We start from the raw sequence: 8,186 nt of genomic DNA on the forward strand, positions 1-8,186 counted from the left end.
GGCTAGACGGTGAAGAGTGACTAAATGAAAACAGGGAAAATGAAGGGAACCGATACCCCCGGGAAAACCCGCTAACTAGAGCTCGTTTGTGAAGCACGCGGTGGATGAGAGCGAACTGTATAAGATGTATAGCGATGTATTGTAGGTGACTAATGAGAATATTTGCGAATAAATAATCCAACCTTGGTACACAGAGCGGTATTCCAAGACGCGTGTTCTTATTATTCTCGTTTTTGGTTGATTTCGAACGACAACAATTATGTGCGACATGGGAAAGGTAAGTGTATATGTCATCTTTGTCATCGCTTAATTGGATTTTTACATAATTATTTTGGGGGATGAAGAAATATTGCGGGCTCTGTTTGTGCTGATGATTGTACCTATTTATTAACACGTTATGAACGGAAGTTAAGTGGTGCGTGAATTTCTCACTCTAATTAATTTATCGTGCGGTACAGGGAATCTCGCCGAAACGATTTTTACTTCCAAATAACCTCAGGCAATATACAACAAAAAATAACGTTACCCATAGCATGTAAACAAGCTCATTACTCATACTGTAAAATATCGATTATTAACTGCTTATTAATTAGATTACGACCGTTTACAGTACCACGAAAAACTCGCGGCACATTTTCATCAGCCCTAGGCTACAGCCGATCACCCCCGGATGCGAAAGAAACACATGAAAATGAAGCTTCTGCATCGGAGCGAACAAATTACCGCTTCATCAATAATTTACCACCATTCGACGTGAATGTGGTTGTTTTTAATTTTGACGTGCACGTTGCATGAACTCACTTGTGGAAAAGGGAGCAAAATGAAACCATAAATCAGTCCTTTACTCTTTGTTGATTCCATCTACGATGATAATGGAGATGTTGATGGATAACATATCGTCGATGCATATTTTCTCCCCGTCGATTATTGGCCATTAGGATAAATCGAATATTTTTCCGTGAATAAGCTTTCTTCTTTTTATGGGTGTCACGAAAGAACATAGGGGTTTTCTCAAATTCACTCCTAACTATATTAAATGGGTGCATAGAATTTTGTACTTCTTTTCGATAGGCTGACATATTTATACATTGAAGAATAATAAAAACTACGTTAAAACCTTAAAAAGTATCAATAGTAACAGAAAAGTTCCTTCTTCATGACCCTCGCAGCTATTTTACAAATCAAACAATGCTGACCGATGGAGGCGCATGGTGTTACACACAGTAACACTAATGAATCCATGCTATATTTACTTCCGCTAACCACCGGAGTCCTGTGATGCTGGTGTTGTAACTAGACTTGATCTAAGTTCCTGCCTTCTGCCAAAATGTGTGATCCACTGTGAAGTCTCATCTGATCGGTCGAACGACAAAATGGTTGCCGGAAAGCTCCAACTCTCAATCATACCATGATAAATGGTCCAGAGAACCATGAATTCACATACCGCACCATGATTGCAAAGTGCGCGACCAGTTGTGGTTTGGGGAAATTTTTGTGTTTGTCCTTGTCCGAAATGGGAGAGCTCCGGTGGACCGAACGCCTATCCGACACAGTTGCAGATTAGTGCACGACTGACATGTGCACTCATTGCGTGCGTGTGTGAGTGTGTGCATATCGTTGTACTGTCAAATATTAAACGACACGCAGGGTCCTCGGTCAGCCGGAATCGTTCGAGCACTCGTCTTTCGATACGCACTCGCTGGTTGGAAAATGTTGTTTCGATGCCGAACCCCCTCCCCCCTCCACTTTCTGGCTCCCGGGATTCTGGCACTCCAACCGGGAGAATCATTTCCGTGGCATTTGTTGGAAAATTTTCGGGCGTGTACGGGACGCCGTCGGCGTACCCGGTGCAGGTCTGGGCTCTTGGTCGAAAATGCTATGGGTCTGCAAATCGTGTTTTAATTGCAAGTTGAAACATATTTAATTAGTGCCGCTCGGTTTGCTCCACCAGTCCGGAGGGGACAGAGGTTAAACCCAGTGGAGGGGATTCAATTGCTTCATAGTTTTCAACCCCCAACCCACCGATGGGTCGATTTTCCGAGCCGAATGGGAAATGAACCATTTCGCCCGGAACAAACTAGTGCAGGCGCTTCGGAATGCGTTTCGGTGGTTTTTGGATTTGGAGAACCTATTTGTCCTTGTCCTTGTCGGTGAAAGTTCGAAAATGGGCCAGGAGTGGGCCAGATATCTGTTGTTCCGTACCGCAAATGATGATGGCCAACCTACAATCCGCCGGGCAAAACCGTCCGTCCCAGTGTTGGGAGCCACATGCTTGTAACGCTCCATTATGGAGGATCTTCCGAGGTGCGCTACATTTTTAAGCTTTTTTTGTCGAGGTCCCTCCGGTGTGCATGTATGGGGCATGTTTGCGGTGTGTAAGGTTCATGATACCGATTGTGTGTGGATTGGAAGTGGGGAATGTAGAATATATAATGTAGCTCCAACTTGTTAATGAACTTGGGTTTTAGGATTTGAGTTGATTGGTTTGATGATTGAAGATAAACACTGTATTATTCAACGATTAGCATATCCGCAATAAATAATAATTTGAACTACTTATAGGAAGTATTTGCATTTTTGGCGAGTTTCTACTTTGTGGAAAATGATAATCAAAAGTATTTAGCAGCTTGCAGTCGGCACTAAAAGAAGGCTCATTTAGTGTTTGCTAAGAAAGCTCAGCTTAAAACCAACCGGAACCATTAGCATTGACTTCGTTGGTGCCTGCTCAAAACCCAGCCCAGTTTTCATTCTGGTGCCTTAAAACGGTGCTAATAAACGGCGCATATTTGGGAGTATTCCTTTGAACCGCAGCTCGTGCATACGTCACGACCATAAAACGAAACGACTTCGGTTCTTCCCAACGTGCTAGCTTGTTCTTTTTTCAGCTTCATCCGGAGGTGGAACTCCAGGCCATGCACGAGTGCGGGGCCAAGATCGCGCACAACTGATTCGGGAGCACCGAATATGTTGCACCGTACCAACACACGATCCGGTGGGGTGCCAAAAAGGCCCTCAAACAACCGTTTGAAGTTAGCCCATTCTCCGACGGGGCGGAAAAACGGATCTTCAGCGTGCTGCAGCTGACGATCCTGCCTTTGGCCAATTCGTATGATCGTATCGTACAAGCGGCGGGCAGTTTTCGTGTTGCCGCATATGTTCCAAGATTACGTTGGACCGGTAAAAGTGAAAGAAAGCAGGGATCAGGTGGGTGAAACGGTGGGCTAACGATAACGACATTGCCGGCAAGCGGGACAATTGTCACAAACTGTGTTTATTTTATCCCTCCCTAACTGGACGATGAGAAAAGGGCAAACAAATGTGGCTCAACGAGTCAGCGGGAAGTTTTCTTTTGTCTTGCAGTTTCCTCGAAGCTTTTAGCGGCAGAAGGAAGAGGTCACTGGAATAACAACGTTTATTTTAATGTGTTTCCTTTTCATAACCGTTGCGTTGAGGTGGAGAGGAAAAGCGCGCCACTCATGAAAGCTTAAGCCCGAGCGTTTGGGAAAGGGCTTTGTATTTTCGGTTTTCCCCGTGACGGTGAGCATTTTGAGTGGAAGCGCATGAAAATATGACCCCCTGGAAAATGCAGTCCACCCGCTTTGTCCGCATGGATGAACGAAGATAGGCATTGCATCGCTTTTCGAAAGCCTGCCAAGAACGCCGCTCAGGAAGTCTCACACACCAAACACACCCACACACTTAAGCCGATGTTGTTTATTCTGGCCGGTTAACGCTCAATTTACCTGTGAGTGGAGTACGTCCTGCCTTTGCGTTTGCCGGCTGGGAATTGTGTGTGTGTGTGTTTGTACCGTGAATAGTACGCCACGAGGGTGTCTAAATATGTTGGCGCTATGTGGGTCGCAGAAAACACCCGACGTAGCGAAACCGTAGGGATACACAACACTTTTGCATGCCGGCTTCTTTGCTGCTGGCGGTGGCTGCCGCTGCTCATTATTTTCCACATTATGGTGGAGGAGAAAAACGCGGCATGCAGCCAAGTGTGCTGCTGCAGGGTGCATCCACTAGAGCGATGCACGCGAACACGCGGCGATGCTGGCGATGAGGCAAGCCCAACAATGAAACGCGCAACTGAAAGGAACGAAGGAAAAAAGGCGCAATATTAACGTAAAACACGCGGAAAATGCTCCCGGGGATAGAAAAGCACTCCAGCGCAGAATTAACCACAGAATTTCATAGAACATGGTTGAAAGGAAAAAATGCAACCATAAAACGAAACAGAACCACTAAACAAGGGTCGTGGTAAACGTGGTTGCTTCATTATAAATAGATAAAGTCGTTGGGCAAATGCGTAATTTAGCTTAAATGTAACTGGTTTTGAATATAGGTACAGCAGACAGCATTGGGTTTAGGATCTTTCACTAAATTTAAAGTTAACTAGGTGAATGATTTTTTATGGACTTATTTTAAGTGCTCTCCACTGTATTTAATTTTAAGGTTATATTTAAATGTTGCCATTTTTCAAGGGGTTTTTGTGCATGTCATAAATCATGTTTTATATTAAAAAAAGGACATCTTACCTGTCCACCCTTTGCGCGGGTATACGAACGAACTGTTGCCAACCTGTCGGGAAGTGATTATGGTAGAAGGAGGCAACCAGGTCAAAGTTGACATAGGTCTACGGAAAGCGCGCCCTCGAAAAAACTGCATCAAATTCTTTCGGAAAATCTTCCTAACCCAGTAGCCTCTGACCTTGCTCGGGATCAGCCGGAATTGTGAAGCCTGTTGTTTTGTGTGAAGCTGTATGCCACGGGTAGGACCCCTCTTGCAAAGGAGCGAAAGAGGATTAATTACCTTTCTACTCTCCCAACCCTTAGCCCTTCACTTGTCCCATTCGGAAAGGAGATTCTGCAAGTGGCGCGAAGAAAAATGATTTTCTTTCCGCTCTGTCACTTGTTGCACAAGCCCGTTGGCAGATTTTGTCCTTCGTCAACGGGGTTCGTGGAAAATGGGGCCCACCGCGTGAAGGTTTTCCCTCCACCGTGCTATTTTGGAACATGGGGTTTCTCCATCAGGCTCAAAAGGGAAATATTAATGTTGCTAAGCGAAAAGGAAAGATGAAGAAAGGGTTGACAATGAAATACACTGCAAAGTAGGAGTAATTTTATTGCTACAAGTGGATAACGATAAAATATGCCTCAATTTAGAGGAGAAACCCCATGATATTTTTTGGGCCAGTGCTTTTTAATTTATGGCAAGTGCTTCCTAATTTATTATCAGTTTGTGAGTTATGTTTGAATATGTGAAGGAGTTTGAAGTAGAATCGAAGACATCGAATCGTTTACTTTGAAATTTAAAAAAATCCCTAAATATTGACTATATAAAAAATAAGATTGACTATAGCAGTGGTTTTTTCATTTCCTTTTTGTTGAAATATTCCATATTTAGAAAACTCATGACCTTTAGTGGTTGCATTAGCCATTCTTCGGGACGAATGTTATCGATGCTCTACTACCCGGTCTACTAACCGAACAACACATTTGTGCCCTTTAAATCGACAACTAACCTTTCCCGCTTGGGCTTCGGCCGAACGACGAGCGACATTCATTATACATTTTGGCAACATCACCCGTTCCCGTTCGCGAATGTCGGTCATACACTTCGACCCGAAATGAAGGGTTGCTAATGGCCAAAGGGACTCATTTCCGCAACCACGCTGAGTGCTCGAAGATATGTCGTAGGTCGGAACATCGGACAATTGCTCGTCGAGTACCGGATCCGGTTTAGAGCCACGTTTCGTCCGCGTCGTTGGACGTGCTTTGGGCAGATTGCCTTTTCATAATGATGAGCCGCAATGGGATTTTCGCTAAAATCGCTCACCCGAGGGAGCAAAAGTTGCTCCGCTGAGGGTCACGTGGACCGTAAGTGGTTTCCAATTCTGTTTGTTTGCCACCGAAGCCACTAATGGACGCGGAATGATCGAAGTAGATCGTGCAACCGATGCTAGTGGACTTTCTGTAGGGTTGAAAAGGAGTTTGTACTATAGTTGAGAGGTAAAGTGTGTTGATAAATTTTACTTTCATCTTTCATCAAACAAATAGCTCGTGAAAAATTATTAAGGATGTGAAAGCTGCCGTCTAAAGCAATTCAGTTTAATGGCAAAAATATATTATACCGTTCAACCGATTTCACTTCATAGATACCATATTGAAACAATAACGGAACAATTGGTGGAAAATCGGACCGTAATGCATACCATCTGCACTGGCCCGATCGGATGCATCCATTTTGAGGACGAATAAACTATCACGAGACTATTTTCCGGTCATCTTTCGTCTATTCCCCGTTCGATAAAACCAATCAAAACAATCCTTCACGTTTTCTCATAAAGTCGTTCGTTGGTAACATACTCTACATGCCACTTCCGGAAAGAAGCGAATTTTCACAAAAATTCTACCACGGAAAGGGTTTTAAGGGTCCAGGCGGATATCGTGAGAGGGCTTACCAGCGTCGTCTCGATGCATCTGGTCCGGAAGTGTCCTTTTTTTATTTCTCGTAAAGCATCCGTTTCCCTGGGAAAAGAGTGGGGAAAACATTCACTTCAGCGTTTGTTTTCCACCCTGACGAGTTCGCTGGGGGTACTCAAAGAAACGTTTGCTCCAGCACCGACACGCGATAGAACAAAGAAAATAACGATGATAAAGCCTGACGGACGAGCGGGCAGAGGAGCGGGAAGGAGGGGAACAAGAAAGTAAGTAAATCACGGTCTCACATTTACACCTCCCGTCCGGCGAGCAGCGCCAGGCTGGGCCACCGTTTCATCCCGGGTTCATGCCGGGGAATGAAAACGAAGGAAGAAAAATCACGAAAAACGCGCTCCCGGATCCTTTCTTCGCAAGCAACGAGGCTTAAGATGGAGCTCGAAGATGCTGCCGGTACACGAGATGCTTCCTGTGGCAACTCTTGAACGGACGAACTCCGACCCGACGGCAACTTCCTCTTTGGTGGGGATTGGAGGAGGGGAGAGGATCGGTTTACGCTATCTTCACCATCAAAGTGTGTGGAAGTCGTAATGGGTTAATGCAATTATTGCTATCATGCACTTCTTGCAGTCGTTTTCGTTGCTCCGTTGTGTGAGTGTCGCGTGTTTTTTTTTTGTACTTTAGTTTTCCCTTAACCTTCGACTGCCGGTTGCAACTGGTGCTAGGTGGGAACAGGGGTGGAAGGAGTGAATATGGGGGTATCAGGCATTTTCAGAGAAAAGCACTTGAGGCATGACCTTCTGGAAACAGAGCTGCCAACTGGATAGTGTTGGTAGTTGTGGCTAAAAGTATGCATCAGAAATTGCAACAGAAGTTTTAATAAATCATGAAAATGGAATAAAAAGTAACAAGTTTAAGAATAATAAATTTCAGTTCATTTTTTACAGTTTTTGCCAAACTTTTAAAAACATCTTACATTAAAATACCCCACCGTCTGGCATGGGGACTGTTTTAAAAGAGCTACAGTAAATGCTAGGAATCCAGCAGGAGTTTTTAGTTAATAAAAGTAGTTAATTTTACCGAAATTATGTTGCTCAACAATTTTGTTCTTTTTTTAATGAAGATATTTATCTATTGTTTTTGTAAATCTGATTTTTTTTCTTTAACTTTTCATCTAGCAGTAAATGGTACACAATTTATAGCTATTATTATTCCTTTTTTCCTCCACATGGTGATACTAGTGTGCGGATAAAATATTTTCCCTGCTTTGTAAAACTACTTTGAACTGGCGCGCAAAACGGCGTCAGGCAAGCGTGTTCTGGTGCCTGCCTAACTTCTGCTCTCTGTCTTAATTTCGGAGGTCCTCTACGTTCTGTTTTTACCACGCCCAACGCACCCTCCTCTAACCCCATGTGTTGATGTCGACGGGGAAGAAAAAGGGCTGATCTCAATTACGGCGTGGTTTGCAGCAAAGCTTTTGCCCGCGGAACAAGCTCAGCGCTTTTTCCCGGTCGGTCGTGGGAACGAAAATTCGGTGCTGGCCCCGTTGCGTCTTGGGAGTTCACTGCGAGGACGAGGCCACCAACGACACACACACACACAATGCGAGACACAGACACATACGCAGCATCAAAACAGTCCCTCGGCGTTGCGGAAGCTCATCGAGGCGTGGCTCTATCACTTTTAATGGTCCATGTAAAACGAATTGCACTTTTGTCCCGAGCTGGCCCCGGCAAGGAGGAGGGG

Source organism: Anopheles coustani, chromosome 2 (assembly GCF_943734705.1).
Source record: "Anopheles coustani chromosome 2, idAnoCousDA_361_x.2, whole genome shotgun sequence".
Classification (NCBI taxonomy): domain Eukaryota; kingdom Metazoa; phylum Arthropoda; class Insecta; order Diptera; family Culicidae; genus Anopheles; species Anopheles coustani.